The sequence below is a fragment of the Theropithecus gelada genome, chromosome 3 (genome assembly GCF_003255815.1).
Source record: "Theropithecus gelada isolate Dixy chromosome 3, Tgel_1.0, whole genome shotgun sequence".
Classification (NCBI taxonomy): Eukaryota; Metazoa; Chordata; class Mammalia; order Primates; family Cercopithecidae; genus Theropithecus; species Theropithecus gelada.
Genome location: NC_037670.1, coordinates 11166933 through 11185669, shown reverse-complemented (window position 1 = coordinate 11185669; position 18737 = coordinate 11166933). Strand labels below are relative to the sequence as shown.

Below are 18737 nucleotides of genomic sequence, written 5' to 3'. Positions count from 1 at the left end.
TCAAGCAGGTGAGATTACAGGTGCACACCACCACACCCAGCTAGTTTCTGTATTTTTAGTAGAGACACAGTTTCACCATGTTGGCCAGGCTGGTCTCGATCTCCTGACCTCAAGTGATCCACCTGCCTCGACCTCCCAAAGTGCTAGGATTACAGGCATGAGCCACCACGCCTGGCAGGGATTTTATTTTCTTGCAACTATTAAGTCACAGGGAGCACGTGGGGGAAGGGGCAGAAGCGATACAGCTGTGAGATATAGTAGGTTCCACTTGGGACACAGGTGATGTGGGCCTTATATACGGAAGGCTGGGTTCCTGGGCCCAGAGCTCTAGAGCAAGTGGTCGGGCTTCTATTTGGGAAATTTGTCAGCTGGGAGCGAGAGCAGGGAGTGAGTGAAGAAGGAGGCCAGGGAGATTATAGCCAGAGATAGAGAGGCGATTTCAGGACATCAAAAGGGACCAGCGTAGAAAGAAGACACAGCGGTTGGTGATGGCTGGAAATTTTAGAGGGTAGAACAGTGCCCCTGTCTTCTTATGATCTTCTTCCTGCCTCATTCAGCCCCCATGCATGTAGCTTGGTCTGGCCAGCAGGACACCCGCATCCCAGAGCCTGGATGGACTTGAACAGTCTTTTTCTCAGAACTTCATCTCCAAGCCCGTACTTGATGAGTGAGACTGTTACCTGACACCTACCCACATTTGATCTTACCTGTTCTGTTACCTGTTCAGCAGCTTTTGAGAGACGCACTAGCTTCCTAGTTCTCTCACTCAGAGTTCAGTGTACTTTCTGGGTGTTTGCTTGTTTTCCTTTCTTCTTGAAAAAATTTCAAAGCTGTGTAAAAATGGAAAGATTAGTACAGTGAACACCTGCATACTCTTTTTTTTTTTTTTTTTTTTTTTGAGACGGAGTTTCGCTCTTGTTGCCCAGGCTGGAGTGCAATGGCGTGATCTCGGCTCACTGCAACCTTCACCTCCCAGGTTCAAGTGATTCTCCTGCCTCAGCCTCCCAAGTAGCTGGGATTACAGGCACCCGCCACCACGCCCAGCTGATTTTTGTATTTTTAGTAGAGATAGGGTTTCATCATATTGGTCAAGCTGGTCTCTTAACTCCTGACCTCAGGTGATCCGCCCGCCTCGACCTCCCAAAGTGCTGGGATTACAGGCATGAGCCACCGTGCCCGGCCCACCTATACGCTCTTTACCCAGATCCACAGTCGTTAACATGTCACCCCATGTACCTCCCCCCTCCCCTACCCGCCCACCACTTTTGCTGAGCATTTGGAAGTAAGTTGCAGAAGCAGGCACTGTGTCCCTCAAACACATGGAAGGCTCCCGAAGTGAAGGAACCATTAGCATTCTCCCACATTACCACAGTCCATAAATATCACACCTGGGAAAATTCACAGGAATTCCAGCTCATCTCCTATTTGATCTAAAATCAAATTTTTCCAATTATCCCTAAGATGTCTTTTATAATGGCCTTCCCTACAACTGAGGTCCAGTCAGGTTCAGGTTCACACATTACATTTGGAAATCTATCTATAGATCTGTCTATCATTTCATCATCTGTTTTATAATTTTCTATTTTAAAAAGTTTTTGGTTTTTTTTTGAGACACGGTCTCACTCCGTTACCCAGGCTGCAGTGCAATGGTGCCATCATGGCTCACTGCAGCCTCCACCTCCTGGGCTCAGCAATCTTCTTGCCTTAGCACTCCCCCGCCCCCCTCTACAGAGAGCTGGGACTATACATGTGCACCACCACATCTGGCTAATTTATTTTTATTTTTAGTAGAGACGAGGTTTCAATATGTTGCCCAGGCTTGTCTCGACATCCCGGGCTCAAGCCATCCTCCCACCTTGGCCTCCCAGAGTGCCTTGATTACAGACATGAGCCACTGTACACGGCCCCTCCATTATCTCTTTTAATGTAGGACATCCTCTCCATCTCCATCACCTTTAATTTTTTTTATTTTTTTATTTTTCTAGACAGGGTCTCACTCTGTCCCCCAGGCTGGAGTGAAGTGGTACAATCTCAGCTCACCACAACCTCCACCTTCCGGGTTCAAGCCATTCTTCTGCCTCAGCTTCCCGAGTACCTGGGATTACAGGCACGTGCCACCATGCCCAGTTAATTTTTGTATGTTTAGTAGAGATGAGGCTCTGCCATGTTGGTCAGGCTGGGCTCAAACTCCTGACCTCAAGTGATCTGCCTACCTCAGCCTTCCAGAGTGAGTGCTGGGATTGCAGGCATGAGCCACCGCGCCTGGCCTGATTTTTTGTTTTGTTTGTTTGTTTTTTTGAAGAGTCTTAGCAAATTATCTTATAGATTAGCCCACATTCTCAGTAGGATAATGGATTTGATTCCTGATATCTTAAATTTGAAATACCCAACAAACATCTAGGCAGAGCTTTCAGTTGCCTATTTTTTTTTAAAGGCCATATGAAAGCTAATCATAAATAAATAAATAAAATTAATATGGATTTTGAAAACACAAAAGAAAGGTAATTGTTTAGCATCATTAATTAATATTTATCAAGCCTCTGCTAATTTATAAATAAATTTTATTATGTATACTTAAGGTATACTACATGATGCTATGGGATACATACAGACAGTAAAATGGTTATACAGGGAAGCAAATTAACATATGCATCATCTCACATAGTAACTGTTTTTCGTGTGTGTGGCAGGAGCAGCTAAGATCTCATTTAGCAGAAATCCCTCATATTGTAATTATATTTACTACAGTTCTTGTTGCACATTAAATCTCTAGACACTCCCAGCATCATCCTTCCCAACATGCTACATTTTTTTTTTGAGATGGAGTCTCGCTCTGTCGCCCAGGCTGGAGTGTGGTGGCGTGATCTCGGCTCACTGCAAACTCCGCCTCCCGAGTTCAGGCCATTCTCCTGCCTCAGCCTCCTGAGTAACTGGGACTACAGGTGCCCGCCACCACGCCCGGCTAAGTTTTTGTATTTTTAGTAGAGACGAGGTTTCACCATGTTAGCCAGGATGGTCTTGATCTCCTGACCTCGTGATCCACCCGCCTCGGCCTCCCAAAATGCTGGGATTACAGGCATGAGCCACCGCACCCAGCCCCAAAATGCTACATTTATATTAATTTGTACTGATACATATATATATACACATTTTTTTTTTTTTTGAGATGGGGGTCTGGCTTTTTCACCCAGGGTAGAGAGCAGGGTGGCATGATCTCGGCTCATTGCAACCTCTGCCTCCTGGGCTCAAGCGATTTGCCCACCTCAGCCTCCCAAGTAGCTAGGATCACAGACACATGCCTGCCTAAATTTTTGTATTTTTTGGTAGAGGCAGGAGTTTCACCCTGTTGGCCAGGCTGGTCTTGAACTACTGAGCTCCAGTGATCCACATGCCTCAACCTCCCAAAGGGCTAGGATTACAGGCTTGGGCCACCGTGACGCATGGCCTGGAAGTGGCTTTTAAAATATTTTACTTCCATCCTTTCATTATGATGTGTTCCTATTAAAAAGGTGATCATGCCTGTAAGCCCAACACTTTGGGAGGACAAGGCAGGAGGATCACTTGAGCCCAGGAGTTCAAGACCAGCCTGGTCAATATAGTGAGACCCCGTCTCAGGCTTATGCCTGTAATCCCAGCACTTTGGGAGGCTGAGGCAGGTGGATCACCTGAGGTAAAGAGTTCGAGACCAGCCTGGCCAACATGGTGAAACCCCATCTCTACTAAACATACAAACATTAGCCTGACATGGTGGCGTGAGCCTGTAATCCCAGCTACCTGGGAAGCTGAGGCATGAGAATCACTTGAACTCAGGAGGCAGAGGTTGCAGTGAGCCAAGGTCGTGCCACTGCACTGTAGCCAGGGTGATAAGAGCAAGACTCCATCTAAATAAATAAATAAATGTTTGCGATATTATGAAATGATTAGTTATAATTATAACAAAATCAAAAAATGTAACTCACAGTGAAATTAGAGCTATTTATTATTGATTGATGGATTGTGATACCTAATTTTGAGTGTTTCACAAGCCCAACAAATTGATGGGTGGTGTAGGGGAGGTGTGCCCTTAATATTCAGTCCAATTTGAAGCTTATTCTAGTTCAACAATAGTTTAGACAATCCCTTCAGTAAAGTAATGCGCACACCCTCTAGGAAAATGCTGTCTTCCAACCTTTTCTGGCCAATGCTTACTTCGCTCCCTGAGAAGGGGCATGGTGTGGAAGATTGAGGGGATGAGGGGCTGGCTCAGAGAACCTTTTGGTAGTAGGGGAGCAAGTGTCCTCAGGCAGCAAAAGCCTCTTAAGAAATAACTTGAGTGCTCATATTAGAGAAGGAATGAAAGGCTAACAATCTATGAACTAAGCATCCGCTTTATAAAATTACAATAGGCTGGTGTGGTGGCTCACGCCTGTAGTCCCAGCCCTTTGAGAGGCCAAGCCAGGAGGATCATCTGAGGCCAGGAGTTTGAGACCAGCCTAGCCTAACATAGCAAGACTCCATCTCTATTAAATAAATAAACAAATAAATGTACAACAGAGTAAGTTCAAATCGAATAAAAGAAATGACAAATATAATAATAAATATAAGAACAGAAATGAATGAAAAAGAAAACAAAGAGCCAGGAGAGAAACATTCTAAAAGTCGTTTATTTGAAAATACCACTTCAATTGACAAACCACTGCACTAATCAAGACAAAATTGTTAGGAATAAAATTGGGGATGATATTGCAGCTGCTGCAGAGATTAAAAAGATAAAGGGAATGTTGTAAGCAACTTTATGCCAATAAATTCTGAAGTGGAAAAAGTTCTAGAATTCTGTAACTACCAAAACTGATTAAAGAAGAAATAGAAAACTTGAATAGCTTTGTAACTATTACTGAAATATTTCCATAAGGTCTAGACAGTTTTCCGAGAGAATTTTATCAATCATTCATGAAATAGAGAGTTCTCATACTTAGCAGACTCCTTGAGAAAACAGAAAAAGAGGGAGCACTTCTTAACTCCTTTTATGAGGCTAATATAACCTTGATACCAAAACGAGACAAGAACAGTACAAGAAAGGAAAATTAAAAGTCAATCTTATGGGCCAGGCGTAGTGGCTCACGTCTCTAATTTCAGCACTTTGGGAGGCTGAGGCAGGCAGATCACTTGAGGTTAGGAGTTTGAGACTAGCCTGGCCAACATGGTGAAACCCACCCCGTCTCTACTAAAAATATAAAAATTAGCCTGGCATGGCGGCGGGTGCCTGTAATCCCAGCTACTTAGGAGGCTGAGGCAGGAGAATGGCTTAAACCCAGGAGTCGGAGGTTACAGTGAGCTGGGATCATGCCACTGCACTCCAGCCCTGGCAACAGAGCGAACTCCATCTCAAAAAAAAAAAGTCAGTCTTATTATTGAATAAATATGCAGAAGTCTTTTCAAAAGTATTAGTAAATTAAATCCATCAAGCTTGGTATATCCCAAGAATACTGTTTTGTTTAAAGTTTTCAAAATTTATTAATTTAAATCCATGTCATTAGCAGATTAAAGGAGGAAACAATTTCAATAGTTATACGAAAAGATTTTGATAAAATTCAAATCCATTCATGATTAAAAACTACCAATAGGCCGGGCATGGTGGTCAGGAGTTTGGGACCAGCCTGGGCAATGTGGTGGAACCCCGTCTCTACTAAAAATACAAAAACAAAAAATTAGCTGGGTATGATGGGTGAGGGCCTGTAAACCTAGCTACACAAGAGGCTGAAGCAGGAGAATCACTTGAACCCAGGAGGCAGAGGTTACAGTGAGCTGAGATCGCCCCACCTCACTGTAGCCTGGTCAACAGATCGAGACTCCATCTCCAAAAAAAACAAAAACAAAAACAAAAAACAAAACCCTGTCAACAAACTAGGAAGAGAGGGAAGCTTCTTTAGTGTGGTAAAAGGTATTTATCAGAAACATACATCAATCATCAGACCCAGTGGTGGTAAAAAATAGTTTCACAGAAAACCAGGTACAAGACAAGAATACCTACTATTGCTACTTTAATTAACATTGTACTGGAAGTCTTAGCTAGCAGAGAAAACAAAAAAAAGAAAGTACAGATAGCTCTTTTTTTTCTTTTTTCTTTTTTTTTTGTGAGACGGAGTCTCACTCTGTCCCCCAGGCTGGAGTGCAGTGGCTCGATCTCGGCTCACTGCAAGCTCTGCCTCCCGGGTTCACGCCATTCTTCTGCCTCAGCCTCCCTAGTAGCTGGGACTACAGGCACCCGCCACCACGCCCGGCTAATTTTTTGTATTTTTAGGAGAGACAGGGTTTCACAATGTTAGCCAGGATGGTCTCTATCTCCTGACCTCGTGATCCGCCCACCTCGGCCTCCCAAAGTGCTGGGATTACAGGTGTGAGCCACCGCACCTGGCCAGATAGCTCTTGACTTAATGATGGTTCAGCTTTAGGATGATGCAAAAAAACTGTACTTTGAGTACCCATACAACCATGCTGTTTGTCAGTTTCAGTACAGTGTTCAATGAATTACATGAGCTATTGAATGCTTTATTATAAAATAGGCTTTGTGTTGAATAATTTTCCCCAACTATAGGCTAATATAAGTCTTCTGAATATATTTCAAGTAGGCTACGCTAAGCTATGATGTTTGCTAGGTTAGTTTATTAAGCGCATTTTTGACTATAATATTTTCAACCTACAATTAGATTGTTGGTATGTAACCCTGTTGTAGATCCAGTATAAGTACTGCAACAGAAGAAATCAAACTGTCATTTTTCAAGTGAGCCTCAATTATTTAACCAGGTTACTAGATACAATATCAATATACAAAAGTAATTATATACCCCTGTATCAGCAGCAAACTTAAAATGTAATTTTTATAAAGGATACTACTGGAGACAGCCAGCCAAAAAAAAAAAAAAAAGTAGCTAGAAATAAATGTAACAATACAAGGGAAATCTTTCTGGGGAAAGATGCGACATTTGTATTGAAGGATATTAAAGGAGATTTAAATGGAGAGAGGGAAAGTATATAAGGAGAGAAATTTCCACTGCCATTGAAGTGGTCACTTTTCTCTAAATTGATCATAAAATCAGTCATTGTAGTTCCAGTAAAATCCCAACAAGTTTTTTTTTTGTTTTTGTTTTTTGGAGACAGAGTCTTGCTCTGTCACCCAGGCTGGAATGCAGTGGCACCATCTCTGCTCACTGCAACCTCCGCCTTTCGGGTTCAAGTGATTCTCCTGCCTCAGCCTCCTGAGAAGCTAGGATTACAGGTGTGCACCACCACACCCAGCTAATTTTTGTATGTTTAGTAGAGACAGGGTTTCACCATGTTGGCCAGGCTGGTCTTGAACTCCTGAGCTCAGGCGATCAGTCTGCCTCGGCCTCCCAAAGCGCTGAGATTACAGTCGTGAGCCACCGCACCCGTCCCCAACAAGAATTTTAATGAAACTTTTCAAAAGCTGATTCCAGAATTTTTATATGTATGCAAGAACAAATGGTCAGTAATAGTGAAGATAATATTGAATCAGTCCAAGTTGGAGGAATTGCCCTACCAGATTTTTAAAGCTGCAGTAGTTGGCACAGAGTGAGATACATACACCAAAGGAACACAATAAAGAATTCGGAATCTGGCCGGGCACGACGGCTCATACCTGTAATCCCAGCACCTTGGGAGGCCAAGGCAGGAGAATCACTTGATGTCAGGAGTTCCATACCAGACTGACCAATATGGTGAAACTTCCTCTGTACTAAAAATATAAAAATTAGCTTGGTGTGGTCACATGCTCCTGTAGTCCCAGCTACTTGAAAGGCTGAGGCAGGAGAATTGCGTGAACCTGGGAAATGGAGATTGCAGTGCGCCGAGATCGCGCCACTGCAGTCCAGTCTGGGCCACAGCGTGAGACTCCGTCCCAAAAAAAAAAAAAAAGAAAGAAACTGGAATCTGACCTATGCATATATATAGAAGCCAAATATATTGCAAAGATGGTATGGATCAGTGAGGAAAGAGGGGACTTTTCATGGTTCCCTGACAGTTGGCAAATCCTTATAATTAAATAAAGTTGAGGCCGGCTGCACTAGCTCCTATCTGTAATCCCAGCACTTTGGGAGGCTGAAGCGGGCAGTTCCCTTGAGCCCGTGTGTTAGAGACTAACCTGGGCAACATGGCGAAACCCTGTCTGTGCAAAAACTTACAAAAATTAGCTGAGTGTGATGGCACACGCCTAGAGTCCCAGCCACTTGGAAGGCTGAGGTAGGTTGATTGCTTGAGCCCAAGAGTTGGAGGCTGCAGTGAGCTGTGATTGCGTGCCACTGCACAACAGCCTGGCTGACAGAGCAAGATCCTGTCTCAGACAAACAGACAAACAATTAACTAGAGTTGGAGCCCTACCTTACACCATGTGGAAACACAAATTACAAGGAGAGTCTTAGGGAAAGCTTTAAACTTTCTAGAAGAAGATATAAAAGATGACGACTTTGACTTTGGGATGGGTAGAATTTCTTTCTTTCTCTCTCTCTCTCTTTTTTTTTTTTTTTTTTTTGAGTCAGAGTTTTGCTCTTGTTGCCCAGCCTGGAATGCAATGGTGTGATCTTGGCTCACCACAACCTCCGCCTCCCGGGTTCAAGCAATTCTCCTGCCTCAGCCTCTGGAGTAGCTGGGATTACAGGCATGCACCACCATACCCGGCTAATTTTGTATTTTTAGTAGAGACAGGGTTTCTCCATGTTGGTCAGGGTGGTCTCGAACTCCCGACCAGGTGATCCACCCACCTCGGCCTCCCAAAGTGCTGGGATTACAGGCGTGAGCTACCATGCCCAGCCCTGGGCTGGGTAGAATTTTTTAAACAGAAAACCATAAAAGAAGAGATTGTTGCAGTGAACTACATTAAAATTTTTAAGTAGGAGGTTTTTTTTTTTTCATGGAAAGATACCCTAAAGAAAGTGGAAAGATGGCCGGGTGTGGTGGCTCACACCGGTAATCTCAGCACTTTGGGAGGCTGAGGCAGGTGGATCACTTGATGTCAGGAGTTTGAGACCAGCCTGGTCAACATAGTGAAACCCTGTCTCTACTGAAAATACAAAACTTAGCTGGGCATGGTGGCACATGCCTGTAGTTTCAGCTACTCGGGAGGCTGAGGCATGAGAGTCGCTTGAACCTGGGAGGTGGAGGCTGCAGTAAGCCAAAAACACTGCACTCCAGCCTGGGCAACAGAGTGAGACTGTCTCAAAAAAAAAAAAAAGGTGAAAGATAAGGCGAGTGCACTGCTAGCTCCATGGTATGTTCATGTGAACTAGAAAAAAGGTCTGCTGTTCTCAAGACTTTTCACATCAGCTGTTGGAAACTTGCAGTAATAAAGATTCATACTTACCTCAATGTTTACCATGATAGATTCAAACGTCCAGAATGTGAAGCATGCCGTCTAGGACTGTGCATCCCACCGTTGTGTGTGGGATAACCTTGGCCATGATTTACAAATCTGGAGGAGGTAGTTGTCACACCTGTAATTAACAATTAACGTTCACAAGATATTCAAAATGCTCGCATGTCAGTGGGGGAAAAACCCCAATAAGAAAATGAGTGCAAGTTATGAGCATAATTGTTAGAAGAGAACATCGGAATCGTCAGTAGCTATACGAAAAGATGTTTAGGCTGCATTATAGCCAGGGATATACAGATTAAAATAACTCATCTGCAAGTTATTCCTCCCAACCAAGTTGGCTAAAATTAGAAAGTCAAGATAGGAGCGTAAGTTGAATTAACCTTTTTGAAAGCCAATTTGGCATCTGGTGATACAGTTAAAGACTCACCTGTACCGTGATGCGGCAATTTCACTCCTAAATATATACACTGAAGAAACTTAAGCATGCCGGGCGCGGTGGCTCATGCCTGTAATCCTAGTACTTTGGGAGGCAGAGGTGGGAGTGGCGCTTGAGCCCAGAAGTTGGAGACCAGCTGGACAACATAGTGAGACCGCCATCTGTACAAAAAAATTTAAAAATTACCCAAGCATGGTGGCACATGCCTGTAGTCCCAGCTACTCAGGAGACTGAGGCAGGAGGATCACTTGAGCCTGGGAGTTGGAGGCTGCTGCAGTGAGCTTTGATAACAACATTGTACCCCAGCCTGGGGGACAGAGCCAGAACTTATTTCAAAAGAAAATTAAATAGCTAAATAAACTTAAACTTGTTTGCCCTGGAAAACCAGTTCAGAAATTTTGAAAATAGTTAACATATGAAAACAACCCAGCCAGCCATCAACAGGAGAAAGAATATGATAAAACTCTGTTGTAACAAAAGATTAATGATAGAAAAGCATATGGATTTATTTACTGAAAGTTATGAGCTCTGTATACCCAGGGCCTCTCCTTTGTGAGCACTAAGTAAGTGTTTATTGGATGGGTGGATGGAAGCATCATCCTCATCTTACAGATAAAAGGACTAAGCCCGAGTGAGGACTCCAAGTCACACAGGGCATAATGGCAGGACTGGCCTTGATCCTGGGGCTGTCTGACATCCCAGAAGTGCTGACGTTGGTGCGCTCTGATAGTGCTTGAGTGGGGAGGAAGTAATGCCTTCAGCCCTTCCCTGATCTTAGCCAACCTCTCCAGTCTTTGACTGACACTTTGAGAGGCCGAGGCAGGCAGATCACTTGAGCCTAGGAGCTCCAGACCAGGCTGGGCAGCATAGTGAAACCCCCTCTCTACAAAAAAATGCAAAAATTAGCCAAGCATGGTATCACACACCTGTAGTCCCAGCTACTTGAGAGGCTGAGGTGGGAGTGGCGCTTGAGCCACTTGTTTTTGAGCCCAGGTTTTTATTTGAGCCCAGGAGGTTGAGGCTGCAGCGACCTATGATGGCACTATTGCACTCCAGTGTGGGCAACACAGCGAGACCCTGTCTCTATTTAAAAAAAAGAAAAAGATTGATGTTCATCTTGCGTACAGTGCTCTGCAAACCCTGCCTGAAGTCCCCTTCCCTTCTAACCAGCCCCTCCTAGGTAAATTCTGGAGCTTGGTGCATTCTCATGTGTACATCCATTACTGTGTCCATGCGCTTTGCTACAACCACGATCTGCATCATTGGAAGGAGTGGGGCCCGCGTTGACTGTGACTTTCATCACAGTATCACTTGCTGTCATGGCCTGAGGAAGGGACCAAGGAATGATCTGAAACTTCCCTTTGTGCTGAGTGTCTCCCTTACCTGCAGTGCGCTGGCCGAGTTCAGAGCTGCATGCAGGACGGTGCTCTTGGAGGCGGAGTTTTACTCTCTGGTCTTCATTCAACACAACCTTTTCGGGAGCCTCCTGCTTGAAGCTATGGGCCAAATGGTAGCTAAAGATGTCGCATTGAATACAATCAACTAGGGCCCTGCTATTCTAATGAAGGGAAACGGATGATAAACCAAAAGGCAATGTTAGATGGCGCCAGGTGCTGTGAGGAAGACACGCTAGGTCTCAGGGTAGAGCGGGAAGAGGTGGTAGCAGCTTCTTCAGTCATCCAGGGAGGCCTCTCCAGGGAGGATGACAGAACATCAGAGGGAAGAAGCAAGGAGAACCAGCCACACTCAGAGCTGAGAAAGAGCGTCAGGAAGATAGGGGCAGCGAGTGCCAGGGCTCTGCAGGGATGAGCTTGCCTGGCAGGGAGCAATACCAAGGAAGTTAATAGGGCCTGGGTCATGCCAGGGCCTTGTAGGCAGAAGCCTTAGGTCTCTTTGTAAGAGACCCTTTGGTCTCCCCTTTGAACTAGACCCTTTCAAAGAGGTACAGTAGAAAGCAAATTCCCCATGGGCACCGGCAGGATGATTTGACACATTCTAATCAAATCATGGGAAATAGAGAAAGTTGGGTGAACTACAACAGTCTATGAATGAGTTAAAAGTGACTACGAGTCTGCTGCCCATCTTGCAGCCCATATCTGTTGAGCTGTAACATATTTAAGCATTCAGATCTAAAGGCCGTTGCTAAATAAAGCCAGGGTGTCCATGTCGTTCGCTCCAAAGAGCATTTCGCAGGCAGCCGGTCCAGGCGCTGCTGCCCACCACCTCTCTGACCTTGTGTGAGTCTCGGGGCCTCTTTCTGCCCAACTTTGCTCATCTGTGAAACGAGTGGGTTACCCAGATCCTCCCCCAAGGAGCTCCGTAGCTGTAAAACCTCATGAGACTCACTGGAGCAGTTACTTTGGTTGGCTATCGCCAGCAGAACCGAAAAGGACGTTTTCCAGCAATGTAGATCTGTTCAAAAATAGATGAGCTGGCCAGGCACGGTGGCTCGTGCCTGTAATCCCAGCACTCTGGGAGGCTGAGGCAGGTGGATTATGAGGTCAGGAGTTCAAGACCAGCCTGGCCAACACAGTGAAACCCCGTCCCTACTAAAAATACCAAAAAAAAAAAAAAAATTAGCCAGGCATGGTGGTGGGTGCCTGTAGTCCCAGCTACTTGGGAGGCTGAAACGGGAGAATCACGTGGACGACCACCTGCCAGGGAGATTGTCACCTCTTATCCTTTTTTTTTTTTTTTTTGAGATGGAGTCTGTCTCTGTCACCCAGGCTGGAGTGTAGTGGCACAATCTCGGCTCACTGCTACCTCTGCTTCCTGGATTCAAGCGATTCTCCTGCCTTAGCCTCCCGAGTAGCTGGGATTTCAGGTGTGCGCCACCATGTCCTGCTAATTTTGTATTTTTAGTAGAGATGGGGTTTCACCATGTTGTTCAGGCTGGTTTCGAACTCTTGGCCTCAAGTGTTCCACCTGCCTCAGCCTCCCGAAGTGCTGGGATTCCAAGCATGAGCCACCATGCTCTTGCCTTATCAATCCTTCTAAATGCCAGATCCTCCAAGTCTTCCCAAAATACTCAGCCAGAAACAGATTCTTCTTCTTCTGATCTCTGATATGACTTCATTTGTATCTCCCTTTTGATTTTCCTTTTTTTTTTTTGAGACGGAGTCTCGTTCTGTCACCCAGGCTGGAGTGCAGTGGTGTGATCTCAGCTCACTGCAACCTCCACTGCCCAGGTTCAAGCGATTCTCCTGCCTCGGCCTCCCAAGTTAGCTGGGACTACAGGTGCACACACTATGCCTGGCTAATTGTTTTGCATTTTTGGTAGAGACAGGGTTTCGCCATGTTGGCCAGGCTGGTCTCAAACTCCTGAGCTCCAGTGACCCGCGTAGTAGTTAAGATTTGGCGCTCTCTCTCCCTTTTGGTTTTGAGCCTAAAGACATTCTGCCCTTATAGTTCACTTACCAAGGCCTTCTGCTTCTAAAATGTAGAAGGGAGGGGATGTGTGTGTGAGTGTGAGTGTGCGTCTGTGTGTATATGTCTTTGCACCTATTTCTGTCCCCATCTTGCCAGCACTTGGCTAAGTACTGCATTAAGCATCATCGGTGAAATAGGATTGGAGAAGGTCGGACCAGATCAGTGGCTCCCAAAGCCACTGGGTTGGCTGGGTTGGACCAGTGCTGCACTGGCCTGAGAACTGAACTGCTCGCGTGTTTCCAGGAATATAGCTCACCAGGCTCCTACCCTGACATTCTGGTGTAGAAGGCCTGGGGTGGAACCTTAGAATCTGTAATATTTCGAAACCCACCTCTGATTCCCATGCACTGCTAGTTGTAAGTTCACTGGGCTTGGTTCCCTGAAAGAGCTCTTTCTCCTGGTAGCAAGTTCTGTGACTCTCTCTGGCCCACTCAAGCTCCTTAGATTGGTGTGTTAGGAGCTCTATGACTTGCCTTTGAAATATTTTTCCAGCTTCAAAGTCCTAGACTTCTACTCCAGCTGAACTGGCCTGTGTATTATGAGTCACCTGAACATACTTTTTGATTTCCTGAAGCCTCTGTTATTGTTCAGAGCCTTTTGCTGGTCCCTACCTATAAAACTAATTTCCATCCTTTAGAGCAGAGCCGAAAAGTCTATCTCCTTTGATCATTTTCCTGACCGTCGCAACCTATTTCTAACCTTTCCCCTCTTTTTTATCCTCAGCTCTATTAAAGTATCATTAACAAACAAAAGTTGTACATATTTATGGTGTATAATGTAATGGTTTGGGGGTTTTATTTTCTCCCTCTGTCACCCAGGCTGGAGTGCAGTGGCATAATCAGGACTCACTGCAGCCTCCACCTCCTGGGCTCAAGCGATCTTCCTGCTTCAGCCGCCCGCATAGTTGGGACTATAGGCATCTGGCCCAGCTAATTTTATATTTTTTCTATTTTAGTAAAGCCAAAGTCTGGCTACATTGCCCAGGTTGGTCTTGAACTCCAGCAGCACAATCTGAGCTCACTGCAACCTCCACCTCCTGGGTTCAAGCCTCAGCTTCCTGATTAGCAGGGACTATGGACGTATGCCACCATGCCTGGCTAATTTTTGTATTTTTAGTAGAGACGAGGTTTTGCCATGTTGGCTAGGCTGGTCTCAAACTCCTGACCTCAAGCGATCCTCCCACCTCGTCCTCCCGAAGTGCTAGGATTACAGGCGTGAGCCACCACGGCCAGCCCAATGTGATGTTTTGATACATGCATACATTACAAAGTGATTTCCACAACCTGACTATATACCCAGTAGTTCATGGTCCGTGTGTGTGTGTTGAGAACACTTGAGATCTACTGCCTTAGCAAATGTCATATATATGATTACAAGAGTATTAACTATAGTCACCGTGCTGTACCTTAGGTCCCCAAAACCTACTTTTCTTGCATAAGTAAAACTTATGCTTTGACTGACTGGGGGATCTTGAGTATGTGCAGATTTTGGTACATGCAGGGGGTCCTAGCACCGATCTCCCGAGTGTACCAAGGGATGCCATGTGTATATAAAATCACTTCTTTATTACCCATTTGTTGTTGGATGTTTAGGCTGTTTACATATCTGGCTATCGTAAATAGTGCCACAGTGTACATGGGTGTGCAGATAACTTTTAACAATACTGATTTCAATCCCTTTGTGGTGTTGCTGGATCGTATTAGTGTTGGGGGGACCCTCTGTACTGTTTCCTATAATGGCTGTACCAATTTGTATTCCCACCAACAGTGTACAAGGCTGCCCTCTTCTCCACGACTCATTACCACTCATGTGTCTTTTTGCTAATATCCCTTCTAACAGGTATCAGGTGATACCTCATCGTGGTTTTGAGTCAAATTTTCCAGATGATTAATGATGTTGAACAGCTTTTCATATACCCGTCGGCCGTTTGCACGTCTTTTTTTAGAGAGAGACAGGGTCTTGCTCTGTCATGCAGGCTGGAGTGCAGTGGTGCGATCATGGTTCACTGTAGCCTTGAACTCCTGGGCTCAAGTGATCCTCTTGTCTTGGCCTCCCAAAGATTTTGAGATTACATGAGCCACTGCGCCAGGCCTTATGTGTCTTCTTCTGAGATCCTTAGCCCATTTCCTTTTTTTTTTTTTTTTTTTTTTGAGATGGAGTCTTGTTCTATCGCCCAGGCTAGAGAGGCTGGAGTGCAGTGGCGTGATCTGGGCTCACTGCAACCTCCGCCTTCTAGGTTCTAGCAATTCTCCTGCCTCAGCCTCCCAAGTAGCTGGTGTTACAGGTGCCTGCCACCACACCCAGCTAATTTTTGTATTTTTAGTAGAGACGGGGTTTCACCATGTTGGCCAGGCGGGTCTCGAACTCCTGACCTCAAGTGATCCACCTGCCTTGGCCTCCCAAAGTGCCGGGATTACAGGTGTGAGCCACCGTGCCCAGCTGCCTTAGCCCATTTTCTAAACAGGGTGCTTGTTTTCTTGTTATTGCATTGTTAACTTTTCCTCTCTTTCCAGCCCCCTCTTCTGTGAGACTGTGCACACTTTGAGGGCCTGTATCTTGTCTTAGATGCTTTATCCGTTCTTTGCCTTATGGAACTGGTTACATAAAACGTTCTTAGCTGAATTTCCCCCTGCCTCTCGCCTTCTCCTTGTTAATGAGTATTGAGTGCTGCGTGCGAGCATCTAGTTCAGTTCCTAGACGCCCACAAGCAAAATAGGTCAGTGCCCTGCTGGGAGTAGGGAGAGGTTGTCAGGGTCTTCTTTGGATTTGTGGCCAGACAGGCGACTGTGGAGCAGGCCAGGCACTCTGGGGACAGGATGATGCGTTCTGGCTGGAGGATACAGGGAGGCTTCCCAGGGACCCTAACACAGCCTGCTGCCCTGGACCCTTGCTGGGGAACTTCCTTCTCACCCACTATGTCTGTCCGCAGGCTCTTGGGTCTTCTGCAGTGGTGGAGGTGACAGTGGTGGCAGTTGTGGCGGTCACCGTGGTGATGTGGCTGCTGTACTGTCATTATCTTACGGCAAAACCCGCAGGCCTGACACACACAGTGTCTCCCTGTAAGTTCGCGCTATGATGGCTCAATTAGGGACCCGTCGGACTGGGCTCAACATCCAGGCCAGCTGCATAATTGAAAGCACATTTTCTCCTTCAAAGCTGCAGCTGGTTTGGTTCTGCTCATGCAGAAAGGGATCTAACCTTGCATAACATAGGAAATGAACAGTTGAGAGAGAAGCCAAATTCAATTTCAGTCAGATATGTTGAGGCTAAGTCCATGATCTATGGAAGCAGGGGCAGGAGCCGTGCGCCTGTGGAAAGGGGCGCTCTCAGCAGTCTATTAATCACGGCCGCCCGCCCGGCGCTGCCGCCACTGCCGGGTGCCACCGCGCCCGCGCACCCCCTCCGATGCGGGCTGGAGCGCAGCCAAGCACTCCAGAAGTTAACCTCTTAAAGACCCGGAGCTGCTTTCTGTTGAATAAATGTAATTTTGTGGTCAGAAATAAATGCTTGTGATATAGCAGGAGCTTTGAAAACAACGGCAAGCCGGAGCGATTACAAATTGCTCCATGTTGTAGAAGTCAACAGCAGACATCAAAATTCCACGTGGAGGGCAAATTGATTTCGGCCCAGAGCTCTGCAGCTATTCAATAAAAGTCCTATTAAACCATTGTATGTAATGAACAATCCAGAGCAAATCTAATATTTTCAGTGGATAATTATTTTTAACATCCTCTCGGTAACCGCTGGTAGATTTCTTGGATGTTTACAGCTCGAACTCGGCCAGAGTGGGCCTTCCCAGCTGTCATTTGGCATCTCTGCAGGGGGACCCGTTCCAGGGACGCAGCTGCCTACATGGCTCCTGAACATGGGGCTCTGGGCCTGGGGTTCAGGCTGCCAAGGAAGGGTGCATGTTTCTGAATCTTCCAGTACCTGGGACATAGTAGGTCCCTGGGCAATGCTTGTTGGATTGAGCTGAACTGAGTTGAAATGCACAAGAGGAAGCTCTAAGAACCCCGGAATAACTTAGGAAAATGATATTGTGGCAAAGTTAACTCAGAATCTGAGGCTGAAGAGACCAGTGGGTTGCAGGTAAGGAAACTGAGGTCCCTTGTGATAGAGGAATGTCAGCCTCTATGGGAGTCAGGACAGAGCTGGCACCCCAGGAAGCCCCAGCACTTACCCATTTCACTTCCCTTTTTTGGAGATGGAGTCTTGCTCTGTCGCACAGGCTGGAGTGCAGGGGTGCGATTTCGGCTCATTGCCACCTCCGCCTCCCGGGTTCGTTATTCTCCTGCCTCAGCCTCTGGAGTAGCTGGGATTACAAGCACACACTACCACGCCTGGCTTATTTTTGTATGTTTAGTAGAGACAGGGTTTTGCCATGTTGGCCAGGCTGGTCTCGAACTCCTCACCTCAAGTGATCCACCTGCCTCAGTCTCCCAAAGTGCTAGGATTACAGGCATGAGCCACTATGCCCAGCCCCCATTTCACTCCTGTTCTGTTCTGTTCTGTTTTGGTTTTGACTTTTTTTTTTTTTTTTTTTTTTAAATGAGACAGTCTTACTCTGTGGCCAGGCTGGAGTGCAGTTGTGTGATCATAGCTCACTGCAGCCTGGACCTCCTGGGCTCAAGCAGCCCTCCAGCCTCAGCCTCCTGAGTGGCTGGGACTACAGGTACACACCACTACACCCAGCTAATTTTTGCATTTTTCTGAAGAGATGAGGGCTTGCTGTGTTGCCCAAGATGGTCTTGAATTCTGGCTTCAAGCAGTCCTCCCACAAAGGCCTCCCAAAGTGTTGGGATTACAGGCATGAGCCACCACGCCCGCCTCACTTCTGTTCTTGACAGCTTGCAAAGTGCATTCTTTGTCATCTTTGTCAAGGAAGCCACACTGGGAGAGTCACCAAAGCGATCTTGTTGCCCCTCTACTGTTCCCACCCCCAGGATGCTCCCCTACCTTGCTCATGACGGGGCTGCAACCCTGCTCCTTTCTAGACCAAGAGCTTCTCAGGGAAGGTCTGTTCATTCATTGATTCATTAAATATTTGCTGAGCATGTGTGCCAGGCTAGACCAGAATTAGACCCTGGTTAGTGGTGGTAGGTGAATGAGTGCAGCCGTTGCTTTCATGAAGCTTAACAGTTTAGCAAGATCTGTATGCCCATGTGGCACAGTGTTTGGTGCTCTGTTAAGTGATGGTGGATGGGTGGATGGATTGGTGGATGGTGGCTGGGTGGGTGGATGGATGATTTGATAGATAAATGGGAATGGATAGATGCTTGATTGCATGAAGGGATTGGTGATTGCATGGAGGGATGGGTGAATAGGGGATAGATGGATGGGTGATTGGATAGAAGGATGGATGGATAGATGATTGGATAGAGGGGCTGATGGCTGGATGATTGGATAAAGGGATAGATGGATGGATGATAGGATAGAGCTATGGATGGATGAAGGGAGAGATGGAGGGAGGGAGGGAAGGAGTGAGGGAGGGATGGATGATTAGCCTAG

At 46.1% G+C, this 18737-nt stretch overlaps 1 protein-coding gene across 8 annotated transcripts in view; it reads left to right on the top strand.

The window, feature by feature from the left end:
* CUX1 (cut like homeobox 1) overlaps positions 1-18737 on the top strand; it is a 472214-nt gene that overhangs the window by 216192 nt on the left and 237285 nt on the right. The gene's annotated exons all lie outside the window — the stretch shown is intronic.